The sequence below is a fragment of the Chiroxiphia lanceolata genome, chromosome 2 (genome assembly GCF_009829145.1).
Source record: "Chiroxiphia lanceolata isolate bChiLan1 chromosome 2, bChiLan1.pri, whole genome shotgun sequence".
NCBI classification, from domain to species: domain Eukaryota; kingdom Metazoa; phylum Chordata; class Aves; order Passeriformes; family Pipridae; genus Chiroxiphia; species Chiroxiphia lanceolata.
Genome location: NC_045638.1, coordinates 64,289,136 through 64,305,214, shown reverse-complemented (window position 1 = coordinate 64,305,214; position 16,079 = coordinate 64,289,136). Strand labels below are relative to the sequence as shown.

The following is a 16,079-nucleotide window of genomic DNA, read 5'->3' as shown; positions in this document are numbered from 1 at the left end:
AACCAGGATTTGGGAGGATTTTTCTAATACAGCAACAGACACAAGCACACAAAGGCTACAAACTGAACCACAGGCATCCCTAGTTGAAACATAATGCAGTGCAATTTTAGCCAGCATGGACAGAGGTGTAACATATTGCATTTATTAATGAAGACAAACATAACTGAAATTGGAAATAAATCCAATTGGATTTTTTTCATGGTTTTGTACCTTCTATTTCAAAGAAGTTTGTTCCAGAAGTGAGATGCTTTTACAAAGAGCCATTACAGAAACAAATCATCTGAGGTATAAAGGAAATTGCAGTTGTCAGACATACTCCTCTCCATCGCTGTAAGTAGCATTTGCTTGAAATTATCCCTAATGAACAAGCTGTATTCTTAAATTTCTGCACAATCCGAAAAACTTTGATTTAGACATTTTTCATTTAGAACTGGAGGGATTCAGTTTGAAAGACTGCCTGGATGTTTCTCAAAGTAATTACCAGAGAATAACACAGCTCTGTCAAGAGGTGCTGAAAATCTGAGTAATCAACATAAGCACTTTGAAGAACACACATCAGACACAGGAGCTTAGAAATTCTTAGTGTGAATATCAGTCAAGAATTAGGATAAATTTTTATTGACTTCAGAAAGTCTATTAATTCCCCTTCCCTCAAAGATGGAAAAGTGAAGCATACTGTGTTGAGGAGTTTGACACAAAACCTATGTATTTGCTTGACTATAAGTGCTTTCTGTCCAAATAAACATGATTATCTCTTTCTTCTACTCCATAAAACATGGACTAGAATGAGCAGCATTTTGTCAATTTTCCACGTATCTCAGGGGAAAAATAAAGGAATTTTGTAGGTTTAGATTAAGCACTTCAAAATTAAGTATTTAAAAATAACTTGTTATACAGGGCTTCTCATATGAGAGCAATTTTATTTTGTAAATAAAGATCAGAGGTAAAATACTTTTGTTCTTATAAGCTTATATAGTGAATCTGTCAACATTCATAATCCGTGACACTTTTTCACTGTGTTTTGAGCACAGCACGAAGAGAAAGGTAATTTCAAATGTTTTATTAGAACATATATTTTAAAAGTCAAAAAGGCAAAGAGGAGCCACAAAAAGACAAGGAAGGAAATTGGTTTGGCTTCATTTTGGGTTTTGGGGGGGGGTTGATTTGTTTGTTTGCTTGCTTTAGGGAAAAAAGTTATTTACTTCTTACTCCATCATAGAAACGTGAGTTTTGCGCTAATCAAGCTCAACATACAAATTCTGTGAGATTCCTGTGATTCACACTGACCTCTCTTAAGTTGAGGACTACAAAAGCCATTCAGATTTCCTTTCAGAATCAAGTCCTACTTTTCTACTATATGGATAAGAAAACCTCTAATTCATATTTTTGTATATCCTGGACAAAAAAATTCTGCTACCTTTAACAGATTTAAGCCTGAAATTTAGGGATATCAGCATGCAGAGAAATCTTATTCCCTAGAAAAGAAAAATATCCTATAAACCATAGTAAATAACAGAGTATCGGAGAAGCCAAAATTCAGAACAAAGGTCTGAAACCAGAGCAAAACCAGTGTTAAAACTGGTGCTAGAACCCAAAAAAACCCCAAGTATCTGTTATTTCTGAAAGCAAAAGTTTTACTGTCATGTAAGAAGTGATGATTTCAACATTGTATTTGCAGAGTTCATAAACTGTTTTTGAGACAGATGCTTATTTGCAGTTGTGACATTTGTCTTTTGGTATGTTTTTCTATCACACCATATAGATTTTCCAATACAGATCTTCTTTTCCTGCACTACAAAAAAAAGTCTTTAGGACTCTGACACAGCATTCTGGGTATTCAAAAGGAATAAGGAAAAAGGGAACGATTATGATTCTCATTCACATTGTCTGTGTTGCAGAGTAGCACCGAGCCTTGTCTTCCCACAGGGCAGAGGCAGTCATACCCACCACCTGGGGCTGGGTATCTTCTAATGCTCCCTGAGGCTGGTGAGCCAGCATTTTTCATTTATCGCCCATGTTCTCAAGAGCAGGTCCAGGTTCTTCTATGACAGAGGACATGTCACAAGGATACAAATAAAAATCACTTTGCTTTGGTTACACTGGTACAGTCATAGTGTTTATACTACTGTAATCAGTTTCCATAAGGGAAAGGGAATGACTCTTTAAATTATCATAAATCTTTGCAATAGGAGAATTTCTACCAGTATGATTACTCAGGAAGGAAAAAGTATACTATCACATGATCTAGTTTTTAGGCAGAAAACTTATTTCAGTGCATCCCAGGCCGAGGTTTACCTGTGCTAAGATATGCATAGAGAACTGTGTTCTATAAATAGCTCTTCCTTCAAAAGGTAAGCACCACTAGGTTCAGAGTCATTCATTTCTCTAACAACGTAAATATTAAATGACAGGTCTTAGTTGAATGAACAGTGATCTTAATTAAACGTGCTCAACGAACCACAGCATTATAATTCGATCTTGTTCATTTCATTAGATAATGGCATTAGATAAATTGGAAGTACTTTTTGAATTTGCCAAGCACAGCTGAGGTCTCTTCTCCGTAATTCCTTCAATTAAACACATATAGATGTTCAGATCAGACTTGCAGATCGTATTTTGGGGTATTTATCTTCACAGCATATCACAGCTCATAATAAATGAATGCACAGTAAATCTCCATGCAAAGTAAAGTTTTAAATATGCTAACAACTTTTATGTTTGGTACATTCAAATAAGCAGCTGGAGGAACTGGACCAAAAAAGGCTCAATAAACGTAGGCTCTTAAAAATTTATTCTTGCATAAATCCTCAGGTGATGCTTTAATTCTGTAGTACACAGGGAAATACAGAGGAAGAGACGTACTTAAAGTGATGTGGTGAACTAATAAAAAATCAGTTATTCCAGTCTTTCAGATTACTCTGTGACCAATAGAGTCTATTCCAAGTTTTACGGGACAAACAGATATATGTTACAGCTCCTGCTAGTAACTGCTAGCAATAAAACATACCCATTTGAGAGCAAGTCCTGAAGGAAACGAGCATTTATTTTTCATTAAATGGGCACTTCAGGATATGCCTACCCTTATGATTTGTACAGTTTTAACTTTCTTTGGAGGCAGCTCGGAGCTCCCTGTTCCTCAGGTCCCACTGCTGGGAACAGACACATTAGCCCAGCTTCTCTGCTGCCAAGTCAGTGCTCATCAGACTTTGTTAATCTTGTGCCCAAGGCTACCCCTGCTCCTGACATTGTCCAAGACACTCATTTCTATTCCCCATTGGAAACACAAGTAGCTAGCAGAGAGATTTTCCTCTGACAGCATTAGAGTACTTTGCTTCTGGGTCCTACCATATCACATATCACTGTCAGTGGATGTCTTCCCTGCCCTACTTCATTTCAAAGAGCATATTTAAGATAAAAAAACTGCTTCATACTGGCAATATCAACAGTGGAATAAATAACCTCTTCTACCCTAGGCTCAGTTGCTACTGTCTGAGTTTTGTGGTGGGTGTGCTCACTCTTTGCCCACCTTTATATTCAAAGTAGAGTTTAACAACCAGTCAGGTCAACACCTTGTTAAGAAACATCGGCAGGTTGACACAATTCTCCAATATTTGCTAGCAGAGCACTGTTCTGTTCTGTTGAGCAACAGCCACCTGGCATACAAGGAATATGAGTCAAACTATTTTAGAAATATATTAAATTCACAGTAGCAGCATTAAGCCAGGCTTAGAGACTGAACAATCCAGGTCATTCCTTCCATCAGAGTGATATCCTTATCTCTGCTTACTTGAAATTATTTTTAAAATAGCCTGGGTTTGGATATTCCTAATATTTTACAATATTCCTAACTGTAAGACTGGGGGGGGGGAAGCATAGACATTTTAATAGTAAATACCACATGGTATGTTGCAGTAACAGGTACTCCCTGCCACACAGTCCTACTGCAAATCTCTCTTACTGAGCAAAGGTTTCACTTACCTTCTGTAGCACAGGTTATTACTGTCTGAGCCCCCAGCTACTGGAATAATTACCTCTTGTCATTATATCAACTAAGCTTTGTCCTACCAATGTTCCTTTGTGCTCTACGGTGATTAAGGAGACAAAAGATGATTCAAGAACAGAGCAGTCACTGAGTGCTGATACTCTTTATCTGCAGAAGGCCAACAAACTTACTGACCTGGACGCCAGTAACAACAGGAGTACCACAGGGGACTACCCTGGAATCTGTCCTATTTAGCATCTTTATCAGTGACCTGAAAGAGGCAGTGAACTGGTTCGTAAAACGTTTGCAAGAATACCAGACTCAAGGCAGGCTGAAAGGAGAACAAAGTGATATGCTCGAAGGCAGGGCTACCATTTCAATGGACCCAGACAGGCTGGAGAAATGAGCTGATAGGAACCTCACTAAACAAAGGACAAATAAAAATGCCAGCACCTGGGAAGGAAGAACCCCTTGCAATGCTACAAGCTAGGGACTAACTGTCAGAGGGGCAGCTCTGTGAAGAAAGACCTGTGGATACTGGTAGACAGTAAGTTCAATGTGAGTCAATGATATGCTCTGGCAGCAAGGAAGGTCAGGAGTATTCTGGGCTGTATCAAGAGAAGCATAGACAGTAAATCAAGGGAAATTATCATTCTCCTTTTCTTATGTCTCATTAAACCCCACTAGAATATCACATACAGTTTTGGGTTTGCCAATACAAGGAAGACAGCAGTAAATTGGAAGAAGTTCAGTGGGGGGCTACTGCAGTGGTCAACAGCAGGGCCTGTTCAGCCTAGAGAAAAGACAGCTGCAGGGGGACCTATTCCTAAGGGGTGATTTATCAAGATAGTGGTGCAGGGCAGGAAGACAAAAGACAACCACCACACACTGAAGTAGGACAGACTCAGACTGTATGTAAAGGCAAGGCTTTCTTCCCCATGGAGACAGCAAGTCAAACATTGGAGCAGGTTGCACAAGAAGGTTATGTATCTGCATCCCTGACTGTTTTCAACACTTGACTGGATAAAGCCCTGAGCAACCTTATTTGATTTCACAGCTGACTCTGTTTTGATAGGAGGTTGACCTAGAGATACACCTCCTGAGGTCCCATCTAACCTGCACTGTTCTGTAGTACCACACATGCTTTTTCCCTGACCACTACAAAAAAGGTATGCAAAAAGACAAGTTTAAAGAATTAATCAATTCAATGAAGACATGTACAGCTGAATAGATATTACTGTACACAACATAAGCATGAAGGATTGTGTGAGTCATAGAACCTCCTGTGACAGCATGCTACCACATCATAAATGATTAATGGACATGATGCACAGAATATTGTTCTTCCAAGCCCTCATTCAGCATAGTTTAGAAAAATACCTCAAGGGTCAGATGAGAGTTCTTTAAAGTGAAGGTCAACAGTGACACAAGCACAAGTGTGTAAAATTGAATATGCTTAGACTGTAATTAGAAGATCTTTAGCCTTCTGATGAATTAAATTCTGGAACAATCTGGTAATAGAAGTAATAGGGAATTAGAGCTAAGTGCTTTCAAGAGCTAAGGAACTTTATCAAAGGGATAAGTTAATCGATGTCCACAAAAAAATATTAATGAAGATCTCATATGCAGAGGACTCAGGAGAGTGCTATTTGCTATGCTGAAAAAATACCTGGATAAAAGTCTGTATCCTATGTGATCAAAGTCAAAACTGCCCTAAAAACATATTAAAATGCAAAGTAGCACTGATAAGCAGACTTTGATGAAAGGATCTGAGACAAAAGTACACAGTAATATTCCCCCTGCCCAGTCCACCTCGAACCAGAATATTTATCCTCTTTCACAGCATTTTTTACCAGGAAAAAACAACATACCAAAACCAACCCAAATATCATTATTATTCTATATTACACTGGCTTTAAATTGTAGGTGTTACATCACCCAGGGAAAAGTGACAAAAATTACTAATGTGGTGGTTAGCAGTCTACAGATTGCAGGACAGAAGTGCCCCAACTGAACACTGTAGTCCAAACACTGCAGACACATATTTTCTTCAGAGATACATGGATGACTCCATGGGCACTTGTAGCCCAAACAAGCATGATTGTAGGAAACAAAGAAGCAGTGTGACTCATCATTCATGAATGTTTTGTCCACCATAGGAGGTACAAAAATTACAGGAGGAGACATCAATATTTTGGTCAGATGAGGACATAAATTCAGTTATACAGATTGGCTGGGCTTCAGCACATGACCCACAAATCCTCCCTAAGAGCCTATATGGTCTGCTCTTACTAAAAGCGTGGTCTTCAAACATATCATGGAAACAATAACTCATAGCCACTGTCACTTCTAGCCATTAATGAAAAGAGAAAAAAAATAATCCAGTGGCAGACTAGTCATATTGGCTTACTGGAAAATAACACCTCAGGCAAACAGTGTCATAGGCCTTCTTAACATCTGCATCAAGTTAATCACATTACTGCAAAACAGTCAAGTCAAACAAATGGTGTCAATATGGCTGACATTCAAAGCATCTTAAATTTGAGATTCTTCCTATAAATACTGTGCATTCTACCCATTAGTGTCAGCATTTCAGAATGCTAAGTACTTTGCAGATGGCATACTTTATTTGGAAAAATTGTTACCATATCATCATTTAAACAGGTATTTTTTTCCACCTGTCTTGTCCTTGTTCCAGTATGCACAACTGCACTTTGCAACACATTAATGATACAGCATTCACCTTCAACAACTATTTAGCCAGAGTGTCACAGCTTCTTTCACATATTCCAGGTATGGAGTATAGCTTCTCAAATTAAGTCTGGAGGTACTCACAAACCAATATCAGTGTCTTAACCTCTCTCTCTATATTCATCCGATACTCCCAGTTGTTGTCTGGCTTCTTGCAAAGTGCTGTGAGAGAGTGCCGGAGACACGAAAGCCAGGTTCCTCACCGGGTAGAGATTGAATGAAATGCTGGGATAAGCTGTTTTCAAATACAACTATTCTGTATCAGAACTGGTCAGATCTTCAACATTTTGGAAAAAAATGCCAGATTCCATATCTATAGAACATAAATGTTCTCAGCTGATGTGCATGGCAAGTTTTCACATTTCACAACTATTCTAACTTTCTGTTTCTTTCTAAAGATGCAATAGGCATCAGCTTCTCATTTTAAACTTAGACACATTTTCAATGGTTTATGTACAGCTGTAAGAATGTCTTTTTTTTTCCTTTTAAAAAAGAGAGTTCAAAGTTAAACCAACTAAGCAAAATGGAGCAGCACAACTAAATTCTATTATCATTTCTGCAGCTGTAGTACACTGAAACTTAGCTGTAGCTTCTACTTGTGATTAAAGTCAGCATGACATATCTCATCTTTGCTGTGTACAATGTTAAATCAAGTTTTGTTATATGTTTTACTCCAATAAATTGGAGTAAAAAGCACATTTAGCATCTGGCCATCAAGAATATCTATTATTGGGAGCATTTGATCATTAGACTGATATGGCAAGAGCAATGACATGTCAGCGCAGATCATCTGTCTTATCCCATGAATTACACTGAGCTCGAATATTTTTTAATTAGCAGCAGGGGAAAAAATTTAAAAATATGAATTTTGAAGAAAGCTATTTTACATTCAAATAGCACACAGAACATGGACTTTGTATATGCTATCCTAGTCCCCCAATACAAAAAACACTTTCATTTGTGGCATGCCAAAATGATAAGCATTGCTTATTTATTCTGCTTTTCCGTTTTATCATTATTGTAAAGAAAACAAGTTCCTGTAATAAATAGCTACAGAAGAATATTCACCACAAATATAGTTAGGTTGAGACTTAAGTCTGTGCACAGTCATGTTAGATTACAGCTGTTTTAGCAGAGGCATTATCTAATGACTAACAATATACCTGGGGTTAAGACCATTTCAACTATAAAAGAAATATAAAATATTATTTATGTTCTCTAACTTTTGCAGTTTAGAAATACATGGTATAAAAGCAAAGTGTTCACGATCCCCGGACAAACTAAACTGCCTGCAAATTGTATTATTATCTTCTGCACAACACTTACGTATGCATAGGATAAAAATAGATTAGTCAAGTTGCACAAAAAATGACAAAGCACTATAAAATGACTACAAATATTTCCTTTAGAAGCACCTGCAGAATTTTTTTCAACCATCTATAGTGCTCTGTGTTGCTATTATACACTTAATCATTTGCTCTCCCACAGTTCCTGTTTATTTGAAGATATGTAAGATTTATTTTTAATATATACTAGATTCTGGTTTCACTCATACCACTACAATTTCCAAAATATAATTATGTCCATCAACAGCCAAGTGTTTGCATGGAAACTGACTTTCATGGCCTCTCAATCTTGTGGGAAAATTAAGTATTGATGTAATTTCTATCTTTAGCCTTTAAATTATTTTGAAACATTCTCAAAACAAAATTGCAATTTAAAACTAAAACAGGCCAATATAAGCAAATTACATGATGTAAATATTGAAAAATAAGACCAATTATGAGTCTTTACCATTGCTTTGAAGGATGCCACTTGTTACACACAGCTTTTCACATGCATATCATTCTATGAGAAGGTCAGTGCCTACATGTTTGGAGTACCTTCCATAGTTTAGCTACTCTCCTGCAGTAAGTTGCTGTAAAGCATTATAAAAAAACCACCACAACAACAAACAAACAAAACAAAAAAAAAACCCAAACAAAAAACAAAACAAGAAAATACCTCAATAGTTGTATAGCAAGGTAAAAGCTAAACTGAGCCTAATTGTGCAATTCTTCAAGCTTACATAGCTCTCTAGAAAGTTATGGTATTTTACTGGAGTTGGCTCAAGTCGTGATGAAAGGACAGTCGCACTAGGATTCTTCTTAAAAAAAACATCTATAGGAGAATCATTCCAAACTATATGTTCTTGTTTATGCATAAAAGCACTGGAGATTTTTCTGTATCAAACTCCTTCCAACCATAATGCTAGAAAGGGACAGTACACCCTACACTGCCAGATTCTTTAGCTAGCTTAGTTGTTTGGGAGTTCTCTTGCAAACATGTCTTCAGATTTACCTCAAGCTATATCTGTATGTATCTAATGCCAAATACATCTCACAGATAAGATCTGTCCTTCCTGTGATATCAATGTTTTGCCACCCAAGGAAAACAACTGTTATTGATACTGCCTTGAAAAGCCATATCCCCAAAAAGTTCAATCTCCATAAGGCTCAAGTCATCAGAGAGAGATTCTGCAGAGACAATTCCAGCCATGTTCCTTGGAAGAGCGACCTTGACAAATGATCCTTAAAATGCTTTGCACAGTTGTTGCCAAAGACTTAAAAAAAGTACCTGCTAGTGACAGAAGGAAAAGCTATACTAAAATATATATATATGGATATCTATCAGAAGATGTTAGACCAAAGAAAAATTTAAATATAAATATGATTTCAATCAGATTTTAATACAAAATTCTGAGAACCTGTAAGATAAAACCAGAACACTTCCACTCTTTGTTTCAAAGTTATTTTGTATCTCAACCATATAAAAGGGGAAAAAACCCTCCATGCTCAATGATAGTATCAGCAACTTGGCATACAACTTTTAGAATAATTTAAACCAGAAATTCCATTTTTTTTTCATTCAGTAGAAATGTTATACACAAGCTCATGGCAAGGAAAACATCTCATTAGACTTGCATTCCTAAATTTAACAGAAATTTTCAAAAGCTGTATCTATAACCCTAGTGAAGGAAGGCCATGGACTAGGGACCTATTGGTTCACAGGTCAAAAAGCACAGGTTGCCTCATGTCCAGCTTGCAAAGGATAATGTTCCTCTGTGACAGGTTTGTCTTCGAAATAGCTGGTAAAGAAAACTCCAAAATAGAGTCACAAATCAAGTTAGTAACTAAATAGTGTGCATGACCAGGATCCAGTGCTCCTTAACAGTCTTTACTGTTAAACTACACAGATGTGGCCACACAAAGTTTAGGAGCTTGCTTTTGCTGTTACTTTTAAAAATTAGAAGTTAACTTTCACATCAGTTTTGAAGACCCATCTAGACATGACAGGTACACAAAAGCTAAATAAATTAATCGTGTTCTTGTGCATGCAAACTTTACTACATTATGACTGGCAAATTACTGTATTTTTGGTTTTGATGGACTATGCAAATCAAGAAAATAATTTATATACCTACCTATTTTATCATCATGTTTCCAGATACAGGAATGTATGAATTCTTGCTTTTCAGAACAGATTGAAAATAGTTTTTAACTACTCAAACATCAGTTCTTCAGATCCTAAACAAGCAGAGCTTTCGGAAGACATTATTTCAGCCAAAACCAAAACAGTAAATAATCATAAAACACAGGAAGAGTACGTGACTTTTCAAGAAGACTCTGGAGCTGTTTGCTTATTCTGGCTTTCCAGTTCCACAGCACCAGTGAAAAGACCAGGACATGGTCTTTACTGTTTTACAAAGAAAAACAACATTATCAAGGACATTTCATTTTCCTACAGCTGTACATCCATGTGGTAATCTCCAAATGCTACAATCACTACAGAGAAATGCTACTTCATATTTGTAGGCATTATTTTTTATAGTTCACTAAATCAGACTATAGTTTTCAGAATTTTAGGAATTAGTTCACAGCAGGAATGAAAGCCCAAAAGAATATAAAAATTATTTTAATTTCAGAAATTGTTTTGGTACACTGACTGTAGGACTTGTTTAATGCACATCCTATTTGCAAAGAAAAATCAAAACTGCTTTTTAAAACAATGCTATGGCTGCATTTTTTTATGAAGTTGAATAGTTGCTGTCAGTGGTCTTAGCAATAATACTGGAAGTAAACATCCAACATCCAAGGTATTAGATCTATAGTTTATTTATTTGCTGGTACAATTTAGCAGAACCGAGCAGGATGATTCATAGTATTTGGAAAGTGGTTTCTAACTTAAATCTAACAAACTTCATAAAATTTGTTGTGTGTCAGTTAAAAGTGAAGAACTTTAATGTTGTACAGCTCATGTTTTAACTTCCAAAATTCTTTAGAATTATTAGTGTGTTGCATCATAATTATCAAGAAGCTGCTTAGGATCCACTAAGGCAGCAAAACATTTGGTTCCTTACTATTCTGCAAATATTTATGTGATTGATTAAGATGTGACTGCATTCAGACAGTAATCCACATTCTGTACTGCAGGTACATTCAATTACATCCTCAATATAAAAGGTCTTATCATCCAAATAAACAAGGTTCTATTCAAACAGAGTTTTGTATGAGCACTCAGAGAAAAATTCAGTAGAATTAATTGTACAACTTATACCATCAATACATCTCTCAGGTATAATTCTATCCTTATAAAACTACCTCAAAACACGTGCTATTTCAAGTGATCAGAATAAAGCTTAGAAGGGATTTGCATGTTACATAGATTTTGAGTGCTTCTCAGATAAAGAAATAGTGAAATTTCAGCTATTTGTCATAATCACATAAGATTTGAAGATACAGCTTAGAATGAAAAGTAGTTTGACATAAGATTCTTCCAAGCATCAATGACAATAGAAAAAATTCTAGTAATATGAAGCAATAAAAGCAGAGTTTAAAGCTGCAAGAAAGTACCTACTATTCAACAGCTCACACATGTGTGCATGTATACACATAGTTATGCTTAAAATGGTCGTGCATCTTTAGGTATTTTTTGTTTAAATGACTTTTCTGTACCTTTTAGAAATATTTCTATTTCTGTAATATAAATATTCCTAAAAATAAAATGTTTACCTAAAATTATTTAGAAAAAGACTATTGAAACTGATGTTTTTCTTTTCTCCCCTTTGATCTTCTGGTCACAGATCATGAAAAACATAGTAGGCAAATATGTAATTTGACCTTCAGCAACTTTGGAAAAAAAACCCACAGAAAACCCAGTCAAAACCTATTCAGAATTTTACTGTACAATAATTAGCTGAAATTTTTTTAACAGGTTTACTAATGTTAGCCAAAAATCTAAATTAAATGCCCAATCCTGTCATCTTTTGAGAAAATATAAGTTTTAATTTTATTTTACTAGAAGCAATATTAGAATCAAAATCAGTTCAAAATTAATAAAAATCATGATACATTATTATGTTAACTAACAGTGGAGGCTCAGTAAAAAGAATACAAGGCAAAGAATAGAATAGTGCACTGTGGTTTTATTGATGGCAGCAATGACAATTTGCCTCTTTCATATGTAAAAAGTATTCAGCTTCATTTATCTAAGAACTTTAAAAAAGTCTCTTGTGGTGTCAGGTCCAAATTCCTTCTGCTCACATGAGCTTTCTTTGTTCCATCCTGCTGTCTGGAAAAAGCCAGAACTTCCTCTAGAAGTCTTCAGCAAGTTGGAACTGCCAGTGAATTTCCGCCGACTCCAAGAAAGTTTCTAAATGAAAAAAATAAAATACTTTCGATAAGGATAAAAAAAATAATAGCACTCAAGAAACCATCGCCACCCCCCCATTCTTGGGCTCTTTGTGCAACATATGCTTTATTGTTAATTCATTTTCTTCTTCCAAAAGACTGGATATATGCTTTTCAGTAATTACAGGCAGAAGTCTTTAGAAGAATAAATCAGAAGGCTACGCTTCAGTGCAATAAATATGATTGGTCTAGTACAAAGAATACTTTCTGGTAATGACTTCTCTCTCACAAAAACACAGTTTCTCCATTGTTAAGGACTTTGAGACAGATTTTATAGCAAGTGTGACAAAGTTAAAATTAATTCTATCAGAGAGCAAAGGAAGACTCAAGAAACATATAATGACCAAGCACTCACAGGTCCACACTCACAGGTTCTTTCAAGCTCCTCCAAAAGCTACAATCCTTCAAAACACTCATTTCTGATTACTTGTTCCTCTTCTTTTTCAGACTATCATGACATTCTACATAGAAAGTATAACATCAGGATGTATTTTTATTATTTTCAGATTCTAATTCTTATATCTTGACTCTCCAGGAGTCAAGATTTTACCTTATTTTACAGACCTGTTAAAGCTAGTATTTGAATCATACCCACATAAAATTCCTTCTGATAAAATTCTGAGTTAATGTTCTCTACCTCACACTGCTGGATATTAATAAAGGATAATTTATAGGTCAACTGCAACCACAGTGAGGTACTGACTACCCCATACTTCTGTTATTTCACCTTAACATGTCTACTCTATTCCTCTGTCCTCATAAAAATCACCAGGTCAAGACCTCCTGCAAGTCTGCAGCAATTGTTCTTTAATACCCAAAGCTTTTAACACTGTGGCAAAAACCTCTTCAGAAGGCTAGAATCAGAATAGTTTGTGTTGGATGGGACCTCTAAAGGTCATCTAGTCAAACCTCCCTGTAATGACCATGGACATCTTTAGCTATACCAGGTTGCTCAGAGTGCCTTCCAGCCTGACCCTGAACATTTCCAGAGATGGAGCATCCACCAACTCTCTGGGCAACCTGTTCCGGTGTTTTGCCACTCTCATCAAAACAATTTTCTGCCTTGAATCTAGTTTGAATTTACCCTCTTTTAGTTTAAAACCACCACCAATATCACAAAAGGCCCTACTACAAAGTCTGTCTCCATCGTTTTTATAAAGCCCTTTTAAGTACCAAAATGCCACACTAAGGTCCCTCTGGAGACTTCTCTTCCCCAGACAGAATAGTCCCCTGGATACAAACTCCACTTTTAAAAAACATCTCAGATTTTTAAAAACTTAAACCTCCTCACACTTAAAATCCCATTACACTGTAGATGCTGATTTTTAAACTGATTATTTGGTAATACTAACTCCAGACTTGCGTGTGCAAATTCAACACCCGAATGAGTGTGTTGAACACTAATCCAGGAGGAAGAACAGCTTCACTGCTCCACCACTGCTAATAAGTCCTCCCTGTCAAGTCAGGTAAGATTATACAGGTAGATCTAAGAGATTTGGGGTATAAGGTGATGCATCTACTGTATGGATTTTATGCTTCATCTTTGATACATCTCTACCATACTCAATACAAATATGGCCAGCAAACTTCAGTTTTAGTATTGTCTAAGTTGCCTTGTAGAACCCTTGATGATTATTATTTTATATTATAAATTCGTAAATTCTGTAGAATTTTAATGTTGTAGTTCATAACATTTAAAATTCCAACGTCTTGTTCTCAATCTCTCTTCACGAAAAAGACATTAAGTTACTTTATATAATAGAGAGATACTCCCTTTCAGTAAGTAAAGGTGTCATTAATCAATGATCTGTTGAAGAGGTAAACATCCTTCAGAGGAAAATTGTGGTAAAATTACATCTTACTGGATCCCTTAAAACTTCCCTGATAAATCTTGTCTTCATTTAACAGGTTATCAAAAACTTGAAGTAAGAACAATATGCCATGCTCTCAAAGGCTCTAAGGAATAAAAAGGAGGCAAAACCCATGCAAGAAACCCACTTCTAGGAACTGACATTCAATATTCCTGAACTTTTACATGTCAAGACATTAAAGCTACATTGGTATTGTACAAGTCCAGGTAGGCTGAAAGCAACTTAGAAAAGGACTGCCCACATTTAAAATCAGGGAAGAACTGATTACATTAACCCCTTGTTTTTGATGAAGCTCAGTAGAAGGGAAAGGCTGTAATGGCTTATCTTCTGTAGCAGGTAGGTTTTGATACCACATCTGCTGTCCATTTAGATCAGGATCCAATTAGAATCTTTAAAACACCTGCAAGGAACAACTACCTGTACCTTAGAAAGGTTGTTCCTTACTTGCCAACAATTCATTCACTTTTCTTGAGATACAGGAGTCACTATCACTCTCCCTTGTCCCTCATAGCTGACCAAAGCTAGTACAGTTTTCCAGATTTATACTGTAAAATTAGAGAAATACCAAAAATATTACCTAAAGACACAAAAAAATTCCCTGGTTTTGACTGCTGTGTACACTTGACACGTCTCATTCAACTGATCACACTGACACTCCTTGGAGCCAACTGTGCAAGTTAAAACTTTACTTAGTGCATATGTCAGATTAATTTCTGCAGAAACTATCTGTAGGGATAGGCACAATTTTGGGAGAATCTGTGACAAAAAGCTAGAACTCCATTTCACTTAGGAAGACTGTAAAATGCCTTCTCGAATGGGTTAGATGTTTTTTGTTTTCCTTCCTTCTGCATTTCAGAGAAAGTTGCAGGGAGAAGCTGTGAGCAAGCTCTCTCTTTCCCTGCTATGCAGAGAGAGAACACGTTTGCAGATATGTACAATACCGGGCCAGAGAGGGTGGGAGAGCAGAGAGACAAGATACAAAAAGCCTTGGAGACGGTGGGGCATTGCCTTTTCCTCCTGGGGGCCCGGTGCATGCAGTATCGTTAAGAAGTGGTCCTTGTATCTGAAATAAACCCTTTTTTTAATCCTTCCAGTGCCTTGCCATTCTTGGGAAGAATACCTGTGCATGTTTTACCTTACACTGTCTCTGACATGTTTATTGATATTGATGATACACTTACTTAAAATAGAAAATCAAATTATATAGGTAAAAATAGAATAATTTTCACCTTGGCAAGAGCCAGAAATAAAGTACGCTCTTACATTGCCAATACTGCCCCAAATGAAAAAAGCATTTGAGCATATAATCAAAAAAGTAGAATCATGTTATTGCACATCAGAAATATCAAAAGGTGCAGAGATAAGCAACACCTGTTAAGCCAACAGAATGTGGAGGACTGGAGCAAGGAAAAGAACAAAAGTAAAAATAAATTGGCTAGTAAGTAAAAAAAAAAAAAATCAGATTCATGACAAAGAAACCTTGTAGATGTACATCAAGTAGCATGTGGCTTACCAAAGCTTTCTTTATTCAAGATGCAATCCTTTGTAAATTAAGGATTTAGAAAATTCACAAGTAAAATGAAAGCAGTATAGTTTATGTGATTTGTTTAGTAAAATTACTGTAACTGTTTTATCTGGCTGGCCTTTTCAAATTTCTGAATGTATGTATCAGGTGTATTTTCTGAGGATGATATACAACCCCTTAATTTCTGGTAATTAATAAAGTATAGATGCAAGTATATCCTC

The 16,079-nt window shown here is 36.2% G+C and overlaps 1 protein-coding gene across 3 annotated transcripts in view; it reads right to left on the bottom strand.

Moving 5' to 3' along the window:
* Window positions 1-10,868: 10,868 nt before the first annotated feature.
* The window catches only part of TDRD3 (tudor domain containing 3), a 98,403-nt gene continuing 93,192 nt past the window's right edge, over window positions 10,869-16,079 (bottom strand). For 2 of the 3 annotated variants that reach the window (XM_032680969.1, XM_032680970.1), the window contains one exon: window positions 10,869-12,424. The gene's annotated coding sequence lies outside the window, so the exon portion shown is untranslated. Of the gene's footprint in view, window positions 12,425-12,817; window positions 12,924-16,079 lie in introns of all 3 variants that reach the window. The other variant, XR_004355676.1, reaches the window with a different exon arrangement.